General features: G+C 45.1%; 1 long non-coding RNA gene and 1 pseudogene across 1 annotated transcript in view; one reads left to right on the forward strand and one right to left on the reverse strand.

The window, feature by feature from the left end:
- Positions 1-12081, reverse strand: part of LOC141580432 (uncharacterized) — a 58733-nt gene extending 46652 nt beyond the window's left edge. Inside the window, exon 1 of the long non-coding RNA XR_012512629.1 lies at positions 12013-12081. This is a non-coding gene — a long non-coding RNA (uncharacterized LOC141580432). The remainder of the gene's footprint in view (positions 1-12012) is intronic.
- Positions 12082-12153: 72 nt separating this feature from the next.
- LOC101029372 (WD repeat-containing protein 82 pseudogene) lies at positions 12154-13941 on the forward strand (annotated as a pseudogene).
- The last annotated feature ends 6142 nt before the right edge of the window (positions 13942-20083 follow it).

Raw genomic sequence — 20083 nt, forward strand, 5'->3', positions numbered from 1 at the left:
CTAAATCATGGCCCAGTTTCGGAGGGAGAGGACCCCAGATCAGTGGCTGCTCAGATTTCTTTTCACCATCTCCCTAGCCCACCACATTACATCTCCCCGATAGGATGGGTGACCATAGGTACAGGTTGCCCAAGTTTATGCTTGTGTCCCAGAGCAGTCATTAACAAAACAGGGATTCTTACATTTAGTGTATATACCAATCACCTACAGATCTTGTTAAAATGCAAATTCCTATTTAGTAGGTCTGGCTGGGGCCTGAGATTCTGCATTGCTTAAAAACTCCCAGGTGAGGCTGATGCTGTTTGCCTGAGGACTACATTTTGAGTAGCAAAGATATACCTACCCCTGGTTCTCAAATGCAACTACATCAGCATCATCGGAATTGTTATTTAAAATTACAGATTCTGGGGCCCCAGTCTCTCTCTCTCTCTCTCACACACACACACGGTGTGCCTCAAGGGGGCTCAGAAAAACCTGCTGTGAAGTAGCCCCACTTCAAGAACTTCATCTGCCTTTCCCAACAAATCTTTTTTTTTTTTTTTTTTTTTGATTAAGGGAGCACAAACGGAAAATCAACCTGTTACCTTTAATGAATACATCTCAGTCTACACACAAAAGAAGGCATCATGGGAGCTGGCAGCTCTCAGAGGGCATTGGGAGCGTAGCAGCTCTTCCTGCTCCAAAGACCCACTCTAGAGTTTTTCCTTCAGACGTCCTGGTGTTTAGTTGTGTGGCATACATCAGGCTTTGCGGCAGCTGGTTAATATACTGTGAGACAAGAACTGAAAACTAGGCACTGTGCGGGACAGGGAAAGACGCACTCTCAGTCTTTAGAAGATTTGAAATTAAATGATAAGATTTCAGATTCTTTCAAAGCCCGAGCTAAACACATGAAAAAAAAAAAAAAAAAAAAAAATCAAACAGGACACCAGAGTGCTGAAAACAGAAGAACTGCAGTGGATGCGGTTGGAAAAGAAAGGCTTCCTTCCAGTTAGAAGTCAATTTCACACCGTGTTTTGCAGGAGCGAGTCCAGCAGATTCGTGGAAATGGATGGAGGCTGCTGAGTTGAGAGACTGAGAAGTGGAGGTACCTAGGAAGGGCCTCCCTGAAAATACATCAGGTTGTAAATCCCGGGAATAAAATAACCTCCATTTGTCAGGAACTCACATGGCACTCCCCTCTGACAGCGCTGATGCTGAGCGCCCAGGGCAGTAGCCAGACCGCGTCCTGTCCTGCGCAGGACCAGCAATGGACGGTCCCACAACATATCGTGCCTGGAGCTTTAGAGGCCACCCCAGGAGTGCTTCTGCGGTCTTTTTTGCCCAGCAGTAAAATAACACCTAATCAGCGAGCTGCCAGCTGCAACCTGTTCCGACCCACTCCTCTCTCCCCGGCTCCATTCCCAGCTATGCCAAAGTGGCCCCATGAAGGCAGAAGCGAAAGATGGACATGAGGGGAGGTCAAAACTCGGAATCTGCAACAGAAGCAGATTTTCCACGAGCCTCAGAGCAGGGTCGGGGAAAGGCACACTTGGGGCTTCTGAGACAGAAGGGAAAGGCAGGGAAAGGGCTGCCCCCCAGAAAGACACAGTTGGGTGAACAACTGAGTCTTTGCCTCGTTGACAAAGGTGTTGACAAAGGCGAACGAGGGACTCGCGCCAGGGTGGCTGAAACTGACTGGTGAAAAGCGACTTCTGTAATTCAGGGCCCTCCTCGAGCGAAGGAAACTTTGGCAAAGCCGAGAGGCAGGCATGCTGTCTCCAGGCGAAAAGACGTGAACCGTGGGACCTGACGGGCTCCAGGGCCTCGGATGCGGTTGCCCGAGGCCCCCAGCCCGCCTCCGGAAGGCCGGGACCGCCAGGGACGCAGCGTGAGGGTGCTGACTGCAGCTCCGGGCCTCGGGGTTCACGCTCTCCAGCCCCACCGGCTCACCAAGCTCCCAGCCCACTTCCATGATCACGAGGGCGCAAGGTTAGCCAATCCGGGGTGGCCACTGCCCGGCCCTGCGAGGAGTGGAGGGTAGGGGCAGTAGGAGGGGAGGGGCAGTAGGAGGGGACTCAGCACACCACATGTCAGTTTGTTAAGGATTTGCTGAGGGGTCCCACTGTGCTCAGCATAGCGGCTGAATTTGGCTCCCACTTCCTACCTAATGAATGGGCTTTGGGGCACAGATAGTGAATAACCTGTTTGTGGTAACAGTGTGCTGAAAGAAAGACCAGCCCCAACAGCCACTACAGGAACCTCAGAAAGGAGGGGGCGTCCCTGTTAGTGGCTGATACTGGATTTCTCTTTAGTGTTCGCGGCTGGCGCCAAACCAGAGATCATAATATAGAACAAATAAATGTGAAGTTTCTTACATCCAAGTGGCCAGGGAAAACCTATACTAATTACATGGTACAAACCTGCTGTGACCATGTGCTAAATTGGGTGGCGGAGTACAGCTGTAGAGATATCTCTGAAGGCCAGAGTGATCAGGAAAGGCTTTGTAGAAGAGGAAGAACTGGAGCTGGGTGCTGAATGACGGCACGATATGGACAAGCAGAGGAAAGTGGGAAGGCATTCCAGGATGGAAGGGGCAACATAGCCAAAGCCCTGGGGATGAGCATGGTGGGATTATGGGGTTTTGGAGGGATTAGCCTGTTTGGAGTTTAGCAGGTGTTCTGAAGAGCATGGGAGAGAAGAGAGCACAGGCCGCTGGGGTCTAGCAGAGAGGCGGGCTAACTGCAGAACCCCACAGTGCCTAGGAAGGTCTCAGCTGTCAGGGTCTTCTCCTGAGACTCATTCCCAGCTTCTTTTGAGGTTTAGGAAGATCTTTCACCAGAGTTTCAAACATTGTAGTTAATGTTTAATTCTTTCTCACTGAATCCCCATGGAAGGGGACAAAATGCAAGTGCTAATCCTTTGAGGTACTAAAACTCTGGTGCTGAGGATGAGGCTGCTCCAGAGGGACCTTTGAGAGAGAGATGCGTATCTTATGAGTTTCATAAGTCTTTTAGGCAAGAAAGCAGGAGGAGATGCTGAAGGGACCCTCCAAGGAAGCAGAAAAGCTTTTCCTTCTCCTCTCTGCAAGAGGCATCAGGATTCCCTTTGAAAACAGAACATCCAGGACAGGTCAAAAGGACAGGGCAGAAAGTGTCAAGAATGTTTGTTCTCATCACTTCTCTTTAGCTTTATACAGGAGATCCTAGCCAGTGCACAAGGGCAAGAAAAGACATTAAAGACATACAGCCTGAAGCAGGAGGAAGTAAAACTGTCCTTATTACAGGTGGCATGAGTTTGTATGTAGAAAAGCCTAAGAAATCTATAAAAATCTACTAGAACAAATAAGTAAACTTAGTAAGGTTGCAGGACACACTATAACAAACAGTCCAAAAATGAAGTTAAGAAAACAATTGCACACATAATAGCATAAAAAGAATAAAATACTTAGGAATAATTTTAACAAAAGAAGTTTAAGACCTATATACTGAAAACCTCAAAACATTGTTGAAAAAAACTTAAAAAGATCTAACCAAATGGAGAGAGACACAATGTTCATGGATTGGAAGATTCAAAATTGTTAAGATAGCAATTGTCCCCAAATCAATCTATAGTTTCAACTCAACCCACATAAAAATAGTTTTTTTTTTTTTTTTTTGTAGGACTTGACAAGCTGATACTAGAATTTATATGAAAATGCAAAGAACCTAGAAAAATCAAAACAACTTTGAAAAAGAACAAAGTTGGATTTTAAAATAAAGCTACGGCCAGGCGCGGTGGCTCAAGCCTGTAATCCCAGCACTTTGGGAGGCCGAGGAGAGTGGATCACGAGGTCGAGAGATCGAGACCATCATGGTCAACAAGGTGAAACCCCGTCTCTACTAAAAATACAAAAAATTAGCTGGGCGTGGTGGCGCGTGCCTGTAATCCCAGCTACTCAGGAGGCCGAGGCAGGAGAATTGCCTGAGCCCAGGAGGCGGAGGTTGCGGTGAGCCGAGATCGCGCCATTGCACTCCAGCCTGGGTAACAAGAGCGAAACTCCGTCTCAAAAACAAAGAAAAAAATAAATAAATAAAATAAAGCTACAGTAATCAAAACAGTGTGGCATTGACTTAAAGATAGGCATATACATCAATAGAATCTCTAAGAATAGATTCCAGAAATAAACTCTTATATTTATAGTCTGTTGATTTTTGACAAGGGTGTCAAGGTAATTCAATCATCTTCAATAAGTGATGCTGGAGCAATGGATATTCCTATGCAAAGAAAAAAATATCCTTACCTCACACCAACCATATGTAAAAATTAACTGAAAATGAATCACAGCCTAAATGTAAGAGTTAAACTATAAAACTCCCAGAAGAAATCATGGGAGAAACATGATTAGGCAAAGGTTTCTTAGATGTGATACCAAAAACATGATCCTTACAAATTAATAAATTCACCTTTATCAAAATTTAAAACTTTTGTTTTTCAGAAGATACTATTGAGAAAATGTAAAGGTAAGCCACAGACTTGAAGAAAATATTTGCAAATCATATATCTGATAAGGGATTTATATTCAGAAAATATAAAGAACTCAATAAGACAAACTTGATTTTTATAAATGAGCAAGATTTGGATATTGCACCAAAGCAGACACATGAATGGTCACCAAGCATTTGAAAAGATGTTCAACATTATTACTCATTAGAGAAATGCAAATTAAAACAATAATGAACCATTAATACCCACTGACAATATCAACTGTCAACAAGGATGTGGGGAAATTGAAACCATAGAATGATACAGCTATGATCCAGCAGATACAGATCTGCTACTGGAAGTTTCTCAAAATGTTAAATATATGTTTACTATACAACCCAGCAATTAAACTCCTAACTATCTACCCAAGAGAAATGAAAACATAGAGAAAACATAAAGACTTACATGCGAACGTTCATAGTCATGTTATTCATACTACTCCAAGCTGGAAATAATCCAAATGTCCCTTAGCTGGCGTGTAAACAAAATGTGTTATATTCATACAGTGGGCTACTACTTGGCAATAAAAAGGATGAACTACTGGTACATGCAACAATATGGATGAATTTCAAAAACATGCTAAGTAGAAAAAATCAGACATAAAATATGTTTTGTATCTTTTTTACGTGAAATTTCTAAAAAAGGTAAAAATATAGAAGTATTCTAAAGGAATTATAATTGTCATTATTGTACAAATGTATAAATTTACTTAAAATCAAACTGTATCCTTATAATAGGTAAATTTTATAGTATATAAATTATACTTCAATATAGCTGTTAAAACAAAGGACAGAGAGACTGCTAGACAGATCTTTGGGGAGAAGGGGTTTGTGTGTGTGTGTGTGTGTGTGTGTATGTATATGTGTGTGTGTGGTTATAGGAGGACAGAAAACACCTATGGGAGATAGTAATGAATTTAAGCGCAATTTAAAAACATAGGGACTCTGGAGCCAGCATGCTAGGTTTGAATCTTGATTCTACTACTTACTAATCATATGAACTTGAGACAAATTAATTACCCTCTTTAAGCCTCAGTTTTTCCCTCTGAAATGAGGCTAATGGTAAATCTCAAGATAGTTGTACCATTAAAGTAATACACATATTGGCTGGGTGCAGTGGCTCATGCCTGTAATTCCAGCACTTTGGGAGACCTAGGTAGGAGGACTGCTTGAGGCCAGGAGTTCAAGACCAACCTGGGCCACATAGCAACACCCTGACTCTAGAAAAAATAGCCAGGCATGGTAGCACCTATAGTTCTAGCTATTTGGACTGCTGAAGTTGGAGGATCAGTTGAAGACAGGATTTTGAGGCTGTGGTAAGCTATGATTGTGCCGCTGCACGCCAGCCTGGGTGATAAAGCAAGACCTTGTCTCTAAGAAAAAAAGAAAATTAATTAAAAAAAAATAATATATATTGAAGGTAATGTATGGGATGTGAGGGAAAATTCTGAAACCAATTACTTTTAGAGAAAAGTCAGAGCTTTGTTGTAATGGTAGAACTGTGGTTCTCTGCGTATATTATAGCAGAATTATAAGCCTCTCACTGTACTGAATAAGCTGCCTTATTCGGGAAGAAGGCTGGGAATGTGGCCAGAGCCTTAGTTTCCAGTACTGTTCTGCCACCATTACACTGTGTGACTATAAAAGGGTTCCTTAACCTCTCTGGGTTCCTAGATATGCCCCCCTCCCAAAAGTGGTTGTTGGGATACTTCAGAAGCCAGAACTTATTATCAACATTAAAAATGCCGGGTGTAAGGCAATGATGATACGGAGGACAGGGTGGTGGGGGGGGCCCAGCATGAGAGGCCAACATCTCTGTGTTTGTGAACTGGGTTATGAGAAGAGTAGCTTAGCAGGAGGCCATGGAAATTTTCACAAACCAAACTTGGCATTAGGAGCTGAGTTGGAAAGTTGTGAACACAGGATGTTGCTGAAAATGGTGCCCGACAGATCTGCTACCTGAGGTTTTGGCAGGCTTCACCCCCTGCTAGTTGATTGCAGAAGGATGTTGGGTCATCAGGAAATAGGGGTTTGAAATGATCCCACAGGAAGGTGTGAACAAAAACAGAAGCAACAACAAAAAAACAGCCTAGTCAAGTTAGCTGGGGGAGGGTGGGTGTTGGATGGGAGACAAGTGAGTTCTCACTTTCTTCAACACTTCAGAAACTTCTAAGGAGGAACCTTGCTGGCATTCAAGGATGGCACTGTGATAGATCCCCCATTTACCCCTCCATCCTCCATGAGCACCTCCTGGGGGTGGACAGGAAAGCAGCAGCTTGAGGGGAGGACTCATTTCTGGCTCAGGATGCTGGCGGTCTCTACGTAGCAGTTTGCAGTGGACACTGCTTTTTTTTTTTTTTTTTTTTTTTTTTTTTTTTTTTTTGATGCCTAGAACACACTCCCACTTTTTTATGGTAAGATCACTTGGATTATTTGGGGGGAATTTCCTCTTTCCCATTATATAAGGTCTTGGTGGGGCCGTCAATAAAGCATTCTGCCCTCCTTTAGCCAATTAAATTCTCTCTCCTGGACTCTGAATTGAGACAAGTGATGAGAAAGAATGAAAAAAACCTGTTGGAGAAGACCTGATTCCATGGACCTCACTCAGCCTTTACTCACTCTTGCTCCTGGAATCTCAGCTCTGCCCCAATTTCTTAATTGTTCTTCCATTCTGTAAACCCCTGATATCATCCATTAAACTGTGTTTTGCTTAAGTTACCTGTGGCCCATTTCTGTTACAAAGAACAGACACAGAACATGACTGTGAAACTGCATGGGAGAGTTTTCCTAAGGGACTTGTGGGGAATAGAAGAGCCTGGCTTTGGGTAGCCACTTTCAGTCTTCTGAGTTTTTAGCTTTCTAGCCATGTGACCACAGGCTAGTCGCTGTCTAGTCGCTGTATCCCTCTGAGCCTCAACTTCTGTAAAGTTGAGATATTATTACTTTGCACCACTGTCAGGATTAAATGTGTTTATTCAATTATTCATGTAATACTTACCTACCAGCCACCATTTGCCTGGAACTCTGGGAGGAACCAGAATAGAGATGTAAATAAGACAGACATTGTATAGTTTCTGTCTTCATGGAACATACATTCTAACACGAAGAGAGATATTGAATATGTTTACAACACTGATGATTTTAAAAATGAAGTTCAAGGCACTATCGGAGTGGTTAACACAAGGACCCAGGAAATCTAGTAGAGAGCCATATATGGAAGACCCTTAAAAACTGTGACTTCCTTTCCCTACCCCTTCCTTCTCTTGTTTTCTTCTTCATCATACCACTTTACATTTTGCATGTATGTTTTATTTGCCATTTATGGCCCATGTTCTTGTATTCGAATTAGAATACTCCAAAGAAGTCCTGAATTGGTTCAGTGATTGACATCTGCCTGTTGTGTTTGAAGTATAAATTGGAACCTACTCACCCCAATAGAGAAGCAAACTCGGTGGGGGTGCCTTGTGTTGGGCATAAGGGAAGAGCAAGATTAAGAAGATGGGGAAAGAATAGAGAGAGTTTAATACCTTTAGAATTAATTGTTTCTCAGGTTAACCAGGTCTAGTAGGAGTCAAGATGAAAGAGGCTTGCCTAAACTTGATATTGACATAACTAGGGTAGGCAGTTTCCCTGATCTGCTAGGTAGCTCTAGGTACCTTTCTAGCATTACAATATCTCAGAAGTTATTCACAGAATTTTGGCACTAGAAAAGATCTTAGAGAACATTCAGAAAGGGCTTTATGTAGTGTGAGGAAACCATGGCTCACTAGAGTTAAGCCTTAACCATGTCCTGAGTGTGCAAACTCGTGACATCTTTAGATCCCAGCCTGGCAGTCAGAGAGCCCAGAGTGGTTCTTCTCTTATGTGGACAAATTCTGGTAGATGTGCCCCCTGAGAAATAGCCTGTGCTAACCTTGCAAAGGATCTCGGCAAGGACCAGAGGAATGTGGCACTGCACTAAGTATGAGGGAGGGACAAAGACAATAAGATACAAGTCCTGTGAGGTTCTTTTGACAGTTTGGGGAGTTGAGACACACAAAATGCCAGATAATCATACAAGTAACACTACACGAGAACTCCTGTTGGACATGGTCACATCAACATCTCTGAAGCACAACTCATTATTTCTGCCCACTTATCTCTTAAGTCTCCTGTTAGAGATGTCTTCTTTTCAGACACTGGTATCTATTAATAGTAGCACTATTCTCCGGTTACAAAGGCTCAAAATTTTGAGGTTGATTTTTATTCCTATCTTTTCCTCAGTACCACATCAGTATTTACTGGGACTTGTTGATCTGGTCCTTCAATGCTACCCCACCCTGTCCAAAGACACCAGAGTAATATTCCTAATATTACATTATTCCTCTGCTCAGAATCCTTTAGGGTGCTCCAGAACATTATTTGCGGAATAAAAACCAAACTCCTTAGTTTAACATTTGTGGTTCCTTATGATCTACACTCAGCTTCCATTTCTTCCTTCTAATCCTGGTACTTTCCTACAGGAATGTGTTAACCAAGTTCTTTATTTTTTGTATTTTAATGCTTTGACATCTGGGGATTTGCTAACCCTGGAGTGGCTGCCCCTTCCAGGGCTAGCCAATTCCTAGAGACCATAAACAACTTGCCCTTGAGCATACCTTTCAAAGGCAAACCAACTAATACAGAGCCCACACCCGCAAATACCTTCTCTGTTGGGCTGTCATACTTAGGACCATAATCTCCTGCCCTAATCACTCCAGGGCCAGTTACCAGACAACTAAGGGTAGTCCCTACGCCCCTGAGCTAGCTGAAATTATTCAAACTAGTCAATCCTTAATCTGCTTAATCTGCCTTGCCCATTCTTTCCCATGGAAACCACCATAAAGGCTCTTGCTCATGTTTTCTCATTTCCTTCTGCCTCCTGACAGACTCTGGTGCTTCCTTGAGTAGCCCCTGTGGTATGGCATGCCCGCTTCTCTCGGCATCTGTGAGTACAACTATCTTTTTGATAAGTCATCGAATCTGGTGGCCTGGCTATACATAAATAATAATAAAACCATTACATTTTAAAACAAGAAACCCTATGCTCTAGAGGGGTTCTTTCTGCTTTCCAAAGAGGCCCCTGCTTTCCTATGCCCATGTCTTTTCCTGTGCTGTTCGTCGTTCTCAGAATATGCTTTCTCTGCCACGTCTGCATCTTACAATTCTATCCATCTTTCAACATATTCTTGCTGGCATTGTCTTGAATCTCTGTTATAACATGTATTTAAAGATGACAGTGTGAGGTTCAAGTTGGCTTGTAACTTAACCACACAGCAAGTTGAAGGTGGCATCAGGCTCAAAGCCTAGCAGACTTTCTCTGTGCCCCTCCCAATCATTCTATTGGCTTAGGTCAACTGAGTGTGTGCAACAGAAATGGGTATTAGTCAACTTGACAACAAAAGAGATTACCTAGAAGGATGCTGGGACAGCTCATAGGATTTGAGGAGCTGAAAGACCAGTGATCAGGTGAAGTGAGAATAAGGACAGCCCTAGTGATAAGCTTTTGTTGATTTGCAGTAGCTTTGAAGGTCTCTTAAAAAAAAAAAGAAAGAAAAGAAAAGAAAAAGAAAAATGAAAAAATAAAAAATAAATAAATAAATAAAAAAGATAAGCCTTTGAATCTTCCCTCAGGATCCAAGTCTTTACTAGAACTCAGCTTAAGGCCACTCCTTGCAGGTTTTAAATATTTGGAAGTGACAATTTGAGGGACCCGAACTGTTAGGTATATTCCCTGGATCAACCAGCTATGGTAGGATGTGTTGGGGAGACAAGGTAGGGTCCCAGAACACTGATGTGCTCACTGGGGACCACTCCTGTGTATTAAGAGTTTGCCCCCACAAATGCAACTGTTGAGACCTGCCAATTTGAATCCCTTAACAGCCATTCTTCTAATATATAAAATACTAAGTTCTTCTAAATAAAACGGGACAGTGGAAGGGTTAGATAAAAACAGCTCCAAAGCAAAGCTACTTTAATAGTTCAATAAATAGTCATTGAATGCTAACTCTGTGCATTCAAAGGACTTCTGCGAGATGCTGGGTGAGTAAGGGGATGAAGTTAGAATGTGAAAATCTGTAGGACCTGGCAGCTGCTCAAGGATAAGACCGGGCATGCAAATCATGACAGTGAGAGACAGGATAAAGGAAATGATGCTCCACAACCAATACAAAATGCTACAAAGTTTTACAACACGGAGAGATTCTCTAAAATATTATATCCAGAGGAAAACCCAAAAGCTGAAGTCCAGATTTTCCTTCTTATTCCAACTTCATCATATGCTGGAAAAACTATACATGACTTCACATGCAAAGGAACACAATGTTCTTATTTCCACCTACTGCAGTCCAGCTGCCAATTCAAATGTGTGCCACCTGTCAGTTGTGCAATTAGGGAAGTATTCGGTTCAGTGGACTCATGTGCCACTACTAAGCTCCTGCTTGGACGAACTGTATAAACATGGTATCTGGGAAGGAACCAAGGCTATGGTGTTGCAATATATTTGAATCCATCTCACATTGCGGTGATGAGAGTGAGAAGAATTTCAACATCTTAGTCTCACTGGGCTTATTAAAACAACTTTGCTTTATCGAGAGCAGCGAGATTAACATCTCATGCTCTCTCAAGGTCAGGGAAGGTGAGTTTAGGATATGATGTGGGGATAGGGGTATGCAATGGCTTCTTCATTTACTACCCAGTGGTTACCACAGGCACAGGAGGAGGCAGAGGCAAAAAGGATGTAGAGAAAGGGAAGGCCGGAGAAGCAAGTGGGCAAGGACATTAAGCGGGGAGGGAGGATGGTCCATGTTTGAGACCAGAGCAAAAGGGGAAGGAAAGGCCCTTGCAGTTGTTTCACACTGTTTTCAGTGCTGAAGTTGGGAAGAATGAGTAAAACAGAACCGGTCTTATCTTTAGCAGCAGAGAGTGAGGAGATCATCAGTTGAATGAAGGAGAAAATAAGCCTGTGAACACGTCTGCAGGCCCCCTATGCATCAGGCACTGCTGCATTTTCTCCCTGGGAACTTAGGGACGAAGCCTCCAGCATTTGCACGTGGAAAACCGGACGAAGATGATCTCAGCCATTTCCTTCTCCTTAATACACACTATGGGCTTCTCCAGAAGCTCCAATTCTAGATCTGAGTTTTCTTTCAGTCCAGTATTCAGTCTCCACCGCTTGGTCAGGGGGCTCAGACCCCTTTTGTTTGGAGGCTGAACGTCCACACTGGCCCGCTAGAGCCTCAAACACAGACTTCTAACGTTCACCTAAAAACGAGGTCGTATTAGGTTGAACCACGCGCCACCATTGATTTTTCTAGGTCAAAAAAAATAGTTGAATGTCAAGTTTCATGTGGCTCAACTTAATACATGCATTCATTATAAATTATGTGTCAAAGGTATTCATCTGTTAAAGGAAAACATTTAACAACGATCATTTTCGAAAACCCGCTTTGTCATTCACAGAAACAACAGAGCTGGGCACGGTGGCCTGTACCTGTCGTCCGAGGTACGAGGGAGGCTGCGGCGGCAGGACCACCCGAGTCCAGGCATCGGAGTCCAGCCCGGGCAACACGGCCGGGGCCCGCGTCTAAAATCCCACGGACGGAGCCGCTCGGTGTCCGCCCGGCGTCCCAAGATGGCGGACACAGCGAGCCGGCGCCGCGCCGCTGCCCGTGAGGCGGCCGTGAGGACCAACGGTCGGCGACGCTCCGCGGTGCGACCGGAAGCCCGTGGCCCACGCAGCCGGAAGAGGCGGGGGCGGCCCGGCAGGTGGCCGCTCTTCCCCAGCCGCCCGCGCGCCGCCCGCCTCGCCCCGCCCGGGTTGGCGCCTCGGCGTCCAGCCCGCCCCGGCCCTGCACCGCCGCCGGGGCGCTGACTTACCGCTTGCTGCGGTGCTTCCGCGTGCCCAGGGCGTTCTGCGAAAACGCAGACAAGACGAACCGTTTTCATTTCAGCCCCAACGGCCAAACGGTCATGTCAAGCAGCGACGACGACGCCATCGTGCTCTGTGACTGCCTGGAGGGCGAACCAAAGAGAACATGCTCAGTGAGAAACACGGCGTGGGGCCGCGCGCGGCGGCTCACGCCTGTCATCCCGGCACTTCGGGAGGCCGAGGCGGGTGGATCACGAGGTCGAGAGATCGAGACCATCCTGGTCAACATGGTGAAACCCCGTCTCTACTAAAAATACAAAAAATTAGCTGGGCATGGCGGCGCGTGCCTGTAATCCCAGCTACTCAGGAGGCTGAGGCAGGAGAATTGCCTGAACCCGGGAGTCGGAGGTTGCGGTGAGCCGAGATCGCGCCATTGCACTCCAGCCTGGGTAACAAGAGCGAAACTCTATGTCTCAAAAAAAAAAAAAAGAAAAAAGAAAAAAGAAAAAAAAAAAGAAATACGGCGTGGACCTCATGCGGCAAACACAGTTGTTTGCTCTCACGTAATAGACGATAGGATTGGTTACTTCTCCTCGCATGACAATAAACACATGAGAGACTTTTCTGGACATAGCCAAAGGGTGGTGTCCTTGTCCATGTCACCTGCGGATGACGCTTTAATTTCTGGGTCTCTTGCTAAGACCATTGGACTCTGGGATCTCTGGTCTAACTGCCAGGGCCTCATGCATCTTCAGGGAAAGCCAGTTCGTTCTCCGGATCCAGAAGGATTAAGTTTCGCTGCTGGTGTCAACTCTGAAATGGCCAAACTTTATGCTCTTTGTTCTTTTGATAAGGGGCCGTTTACTACCTTTGAGATGCAGTGTGATCGAACTTGTGAGTGGACAGGACTTCAGTTCAGCAACGATGGCAAGCTCATCCTCATTTCCACCAAGGGCAGCTGCATTCCTCTCCTTGAAGCTTTCAAAGGAGGGGTGATGCACACGTTGGGGGGTTATGCCAACAGCAAAGCTATCACGTTGCAGGCTTCATTGACTCCAGACTCTCGGTTTATTATGATTGGTTCAGAGGATGGCAAGACCATATCTGGAATGGAGAGAGAGGTATAAAAGTAGCTGTGTTGGGTGGTAAACACACAGGCCCAATTACCTGTTGGCAATTCAACCCCAAGACATGACTTTTGCCAGTGCATGTTCCAACATGGCCTTCTGGTTGCCCGCCATTGATAACTGACCCTGATGCTGCTTGGCTATTTCTGTACAGTGAGGGCGACCAGCAGGAAAAAAACTCAGAGGGGACTGAGATAATAGTGGGATTGGATCGTTTGACTGGGCTGGAGAACATCCGTTTACATGGCCTTCCCATGGCTGTGCTGCACATCTGCTCAAAAGAAAAGGATTACTTTGCTGAGTGTCTTCAAAAGACTCTTGGTGCCACAGACTCAATTGGAACTCAGCTTTTCTAGCTGTCACTGCACCAAGCTCTGGAGGAGCGCAGTGCCGGAGGAGTGACCAGACTCATGATTTGGGTAGAGTGGGGCTCTCGAGACAGCTTCCGTTTGAATGTACATGCTGCTGAGGAGCCGGTGAAGTCATCAGCTCTGCACATCCCTTCTCCCACCCCTCTGAATGCATGGGAAGCTACAGTCCTGGTTTTGACATTCTCAGGCAGCTCAGTTCCCCTTGCCCTCACCTGCATGTCTTGTTACTGGGCGTCCCTGTGTACTTGTGGCATCATCCTGTTTCTTAGGTGCCAAGCATTTAAAGAAATGTTTTCATATATCTTGGGGTCAGAGAAAGGGACAAATACAGAAGGACCTTGCTTGCGAGAAGCCATGCAGTTAGTCACTGCAGTTAGTTGTGTGAGGCTAGGTGGTCAGGCAAGCCTGGGGCTGTAGTGTTGGGTGGAAAAAGGGCCTGAAAGGGAGGAAAGGGGGAGGGTAGCAGGTGAGTTCCTAGGGCTGGAAGGTTTAGCAACAGCCTGGTGCAGTGTCCTGTCATTAAGACAAACCCATGGTCCTCCTGGATGCCCACCAAGCTTGGTTTGTACAAAAGCAAGGTGGGAGTCTATTTTTGTACATGAGACATGTCACACTTTCCTGTGGGCCAGTATTGTGAAGTGAGTCTGAATTGTTTACACTGATGCCTTCCCTGCCCACCACAAATTATGTACATAGTCTTCAGATGATACCACCCCTTTCTCCAGTTCCCATTCAAGAGCTGCTTCTAGGCCTGTGTTACAGATAGTTTTTTTATATATGACCTTTGATTTCTGTTGTATTTTAGCACAGTGCATGCACCTTCATTTAAATATATCTGTGTGCATACAGATATGCATATATGTGTATGCGTTTGCACATATCTCATCTGTAGTTTCTGAGAGTTCAGCTGAAGCAGATGGAGTCCTGCAGCCCAGGAGACAGACTGCATCCTTGCTGACAGTGTTTGCCACAAGTGTTAGTGAGTTTTCCCTATTAACGTATTCATTTTGGAGGACTGAATGAAGCAAAGCTTATAGTGTTTGCTGTTTCCATAGCAGCTAAGTGAGGGTCTTGGGATGTCTCCCTGTGTTCCTCAGGCCGCACTTTGGGGTCCTCTTTGCAGTATTAGCCTTTTTGCTTGGTGGTGCCCTGTCTGTGCCTGTGTGTGTGTGTGTGTGTGTGTGTGTGTGTGAGATAGTCACTCTTGCATGGCTTCTGTGTCTGGGGATAGGGTGCTGGAGCAAGAGCATTTTCAGTTTGAGGCTTCGTTGCCAATGATAGATCACTCCCGTTTACCTGGTATGTCTGCTTCCTTCCTGCTTTGCTTTGCTTTCTCTCAGAAGAGGAAGGGGCTCTAGTCAGGCGCAGGCTGAGTGACGCAAGCTGCAGCTGGTTGATGGCCTTCTTAGAGCAGAAAGAGTGGTATGTCATTTTACTAAGTTCCTAAACAAACGTTATGCAGGCAACACTCCTTGCAGATCCAGAAACTGCGGCACAATAAGGTTATGGCTTGCTCAAGAATACGTCGCTGCTAGAGAGTAAGTCAAGGCATCACAATTTCTGTTCAGCGGCAGGAATAGGCTGTGAATTGCTAGCACTTTTTCTTTTTAAAGCAATTACTTTTTGACTTGTTCCTTCTCAAACTAAAAGTGCAAGAGGTACACCTTTCCCAAATATAGGGTAGAATCTGCAGGATGCTACCCACTATATAGCTCTGCTTTTCCAGAAAGGAAGGACATTTAGAAACCAAATGATCTTAATTGTTACTGCCCACCCATGGCTTTTCAGGGTAGAAAATTCATGATAGGAATAATTGCTAAGAGACAGTGCTTGGAACCGTGGGTTAACAGGAAAGGTTATAACTTCACGTATCTGCAAGCAGAGCAGCCACAAAACATGACTTACCCAGCAGCAGGAAAAATGATTTGCATTTGAGTTCCTGTGTATCCCAAACTGAGGCACCATGTTCTTTGAAAACATGCCACTTCATGTTTTGGGCCCTGTGGTTGCAAAGCTGCCTCCTGAGTTAAGAAGGAAAGGGAAAAGATATACCTGGACTTGGGTGGAGATGACGTGGTGGGGGATAAGGCAAAATAAAAGAAGAAATTCTGAGGGCTGGGGCTGCATGGATTCTCTCAGCAGAGCCAGAGGTGCTCAAGCTCTCTTGGGGGTGGATGGGGAGTGGGGCAGCAGCGTTTGCTACCCTCTTAGGAGTCAGGGCCAAAGCCACTGATGTGTATTTGACAGCAACACTGCACACTGCTCAGCCAGAGGGGTACTTAAAAAAAATTGTTTCCCATTGCAATTATAATTACTGCTTATTAATGAAAATCTGGGAATTTTAAAAAGAATCAGTTTGCCACCCAAATGCTACCACTGTTAATCTTTTGGTGTTAAATGTTCCCCTAGACTTTTCTGTGCATAGATTTTTGGTGTGTTTACATAGTTGTTATTCTACTGTATATACATTTTATGTCCCTTTTGTAGTTACAGTCTTTTTTTTTTTCTTTTTTGAGACAAAGTCTTGTTCTGTTCTGTCATGAGGCTGGAGCACAGTGAGGTCAATCTCGGCTCACTGCAACCTCTGCCTCCAGGATTCCAGCGATTCTTCTGCCTCAGCCTCCCCAGTAGCTGGGACTATTGGTGCGTGCCACCACACTTGGCTGATTTTTGCATTTTTGGTAGAGACTGGGTTTCACCATGTTGGTCAGGCCAGTCTTGATCTCTTGATCTTGTGATCCACCCACCTCGGCCTCCCAAAGTGCTGGGATTACAAGTGTGAGCCACCGCGCCTGGCTTTTTTTTTTTTTTTTAGACAGAGTTTTGCTCTGTCACAAGGCTAGGGTACAGTGACACAATCTTGACTCATTGCAACCTCTGCCTCCTGGGTTCAAGCGGTTCTCCTACCTCGAACTCTCAAGTAGCTGGGACTACAGGCGCATGCCACCACACCCAGATAATTTTTTTATTTTTAGTAGAGATGGGGTTTCACCATGTTGGCCAGGATGGTCTCTCTCTCTTGACCTTGTGATCTGCCCGCCTCAGCCTCCCAAAGTGCTGGAATTACAGGTGTGAGCCACTGCACCTGGCCCATGTTACAGTCTTCAACAGAAAAAAAAAAAAGAAAAAACACATATTGGAATCCTTTAAAAAATGGAAGTGACCTAGGTCCTTCCTGACTCTGAGAGGCTCTAGCTGGAGCCATGTTCTACTTTTTTCCTGGGCCCTTCACAGAGGAGGCCTCATATGTGAACATCATTTGCTGCTCAATACCTTGAGCAAAAATTAGCTGGGTGTGGTGGTGCAGGGCTATAATCCCAGCTACTCAGGAGGCTGAGGCAGAATTGCTTGAACCTGGGAGGCAGAGGTTGCAGTGAGCTGAGATTGTGCCATTGTACTCCAGCCTGGGCGACAAGAGTGACACTCTGTCTCAGACAAACAAACAAAATGACCCAGAGCAAATCTTGTGTTCTTGTGCTTCAAATCTGAGTATTTTTCTGTTACATTTCAGCCCGTTTCTTATAGCTGACTATCTAAATCCACATAGATTATCCTGTTGTATATTTTTGTATATTTTATATATATATATACACACATATATATATCCTGTTGCATATATATATATACACATATATATATCCTGTTGCATATATATATGTGTATGTATGTATGTATTTTGAGGCAGAGTCTTGCTCTGTCGTCAGGCGCCAGGCTGGAGTGCAGTAGTGCAATCTCGGCTCACTGCAGTCTCCACCTCCTGGGTTCAAGCAATTCTGCGGCCTCAGCCTCCCGAGTAGCTGGGACTATAGGCACACGCCACCACGCCCAGCTAATTTTTGTAGTTTTTAGTAGAGATGGGGTTTCACCATGTTGGCCAGGATGGTCTTGATCTCTTGACCTCGTGATCCACCCGCCTCAGCCTCCCAAAGTGCTGGGATTACAGGCGTGAGCCACCGCACCCGGCTGCATATTTTTATATCATTATATGTTTGGTCACCTGGTGGCTCCTCAAAAACATCTGTTTTATCTCTTCAAACCTTCTGTGTTCTCCCAAATTCTTGCTCTTCAAGCCATGCTCAACTTCCTACAAAGTTTGACATTAATTCTAAATTCACTCATTGAAAATTCAGATCAACATAAAATCTACTTAGCGGGCTGGGTGCAGTGGCTCATGCCTGTAATCGCAGCACTTTGGAAGGCTGAGGTGGGCAGATCACCTGAGGTCAGGAGTTTGAGACCAGCCTGGCCAACATGGTGATACCCTGTCTCTACTAAAAATACAAAAATTAGCTAGGCGTGGTGGTGGGCACCTGTAATCTCAGCTACTCAGGAGGCTGAGGCAGGAGAATTGCTTGAACCCGGGAGGCAGAGGTTGCAGTGAGCCGAGATCACACGCCATTGCACTCCAGCCGGGGTATCAGAGCAAGACTCCGTCTAAAAAAAAAAAACGACCCTGGGAAGCCAAGGCAGGTGGGTCACCTGAGGTCAGGAGTTCAAGACCAGCCTGGCCAAAAAATTAGCTGGGCATGGTGGCATGTGCCTGTAGTCCTTGCTACTCAGGAGGCTGAGTACGGTTTATTTTTCAACAAGGATTCATGGAGGCCTGATTCTGTGCCAGGCACAGGAGATGCAATGGTGCATGAAATAGACCTAATTGTTGTCCTGGCACTCACAACCTAGTAGGTGTTATAGAATAGAGGACTGATAATATAGTGCTGTAAGTGCCACAACAGGGATGCCTGCAAGCTACAAACTCCTGGGGGAGCAAAGCCATTTCTTACCATAGGGCTGAATGTCTACTTGTCCCGAGTACTGTTCTACATGCCAGAAAAAGAGACAGTGAGTCAGAGTAAACCGGGAGGCCTGTGTGAGGAGGCAACATTTGAGCAGGATACTACTATATGATGAGCAGGGTACTATACAATGAGCAGGATGGGGTTGAGGAAGGATATGGTATTCTGAACTCAGAATGAGACATAAAATAAGACTTCCTAATGGTAGTGATGCTGAACTGAGACCTGAAGGATGAAGAGGAGTTAGCTAGGTGGAGGAAGCTGGGGTTTGGTGGAGAAGTGCTCCAGGCAGAGGAAACAGGATATGCAAAAGCCCAGAAGAGAAGGAATAGAAGATGTAAGAAATCTGTGGTTAGAAAAGATGAGGGGAGTAATAGATTATTACTAGCTCTCCCTTTGTCTGGTAAAATTGTTTTACTTATGTAAGGGCCAGTTTATTTTGTCTACCTTGTTTTCCCTTCTAGCAGTGTAATGTTGGGGTTCAGGGGAGCCCTGAGTTCTCCTGAGGGGACATTTCTCCAAGTTCTTGGTCTATCATTCCCCCAAGAATGGGAGAGGAGAATACGGCGCAGTGCACAGTAAATGCCGGACTCAAAAAGTGGTTGTAGAAAGTGATTTATTTAGGTAGAGAGAAAAAGACAGAAACACCTAACTCTCACACTGAGTGAGAGAAAGAAAAGCTGCTCTCACACTGAGTGAGAAGGCTTCCCAGAAGGCAGAAAACCAGAAGAGGAAAGCTTCTCTCACACTGAGTGAGACAATCCAGAAAGATGGAATCCAGGAGAGAATAGCAGTTTCCACACTGAGTGGAATGGAATAGAGAGATGGAGTTTAGGAGGGGAAGACAGGCTTCCACTGGAGAGTGTGGAAGGGGACTCCAGAGGGGAAATCCAGGACAGAGAAAGATGGCTTCCACGAGGGTAGAAGGGGATCCAAACATGGAGTCCAAAGGGGTGTGGAAGAAGGGAACTTTAAACCTGGGAGGAACCCCACCTTCTCTAAGACCCCTGGCCAATGAAGGGAGTTCCTTGGAACTTCTGCTGTAGTGATTGACTTTGGTTCTTCTGGTGCCTGCAAAAACTGTTAAATTTCCCGGATGGAGAGAGGTGGGGTGTGGGGCATGTTACTGGGAAGTTCTTACCCTTAAAACTACGCCCCCTTGTGGACCCTGAAAGAGAACACATTCCTTCAGTAGCCTTACTGATACACCAGTCCAAACATGTTAGGGCAGCTTCCTCACAGAACGTGGCCAAAGGAACTCCTGGCATCTAACGGACGGAGAAAACATCATGATTTGCAGAAAATTAGCATTACTATAGTGTTAGGCTCACAGTATCTCAAGTAACAGCAATTTTCCACTCAATGGTTTAAAAGCCCTCATGTACTAAAACAGGTTAAGAAA

Source organism: Saimiri boliviensis, chromosome 11 (assembly GCF_048565385.1).
Source record: "Saimiri boliviensis isolate mSaiBol1 chromosome 11, mSaiBol1.pri, whole genome shotgun sequence".
In the NCBI taxonomy this organism is placed as follows: domain Eukaryota; kingdom Metazoa; phylum Chordata; class Mammalia; order Primates; family Cebidae; genus Saimiri; species Saimiri boliviensis.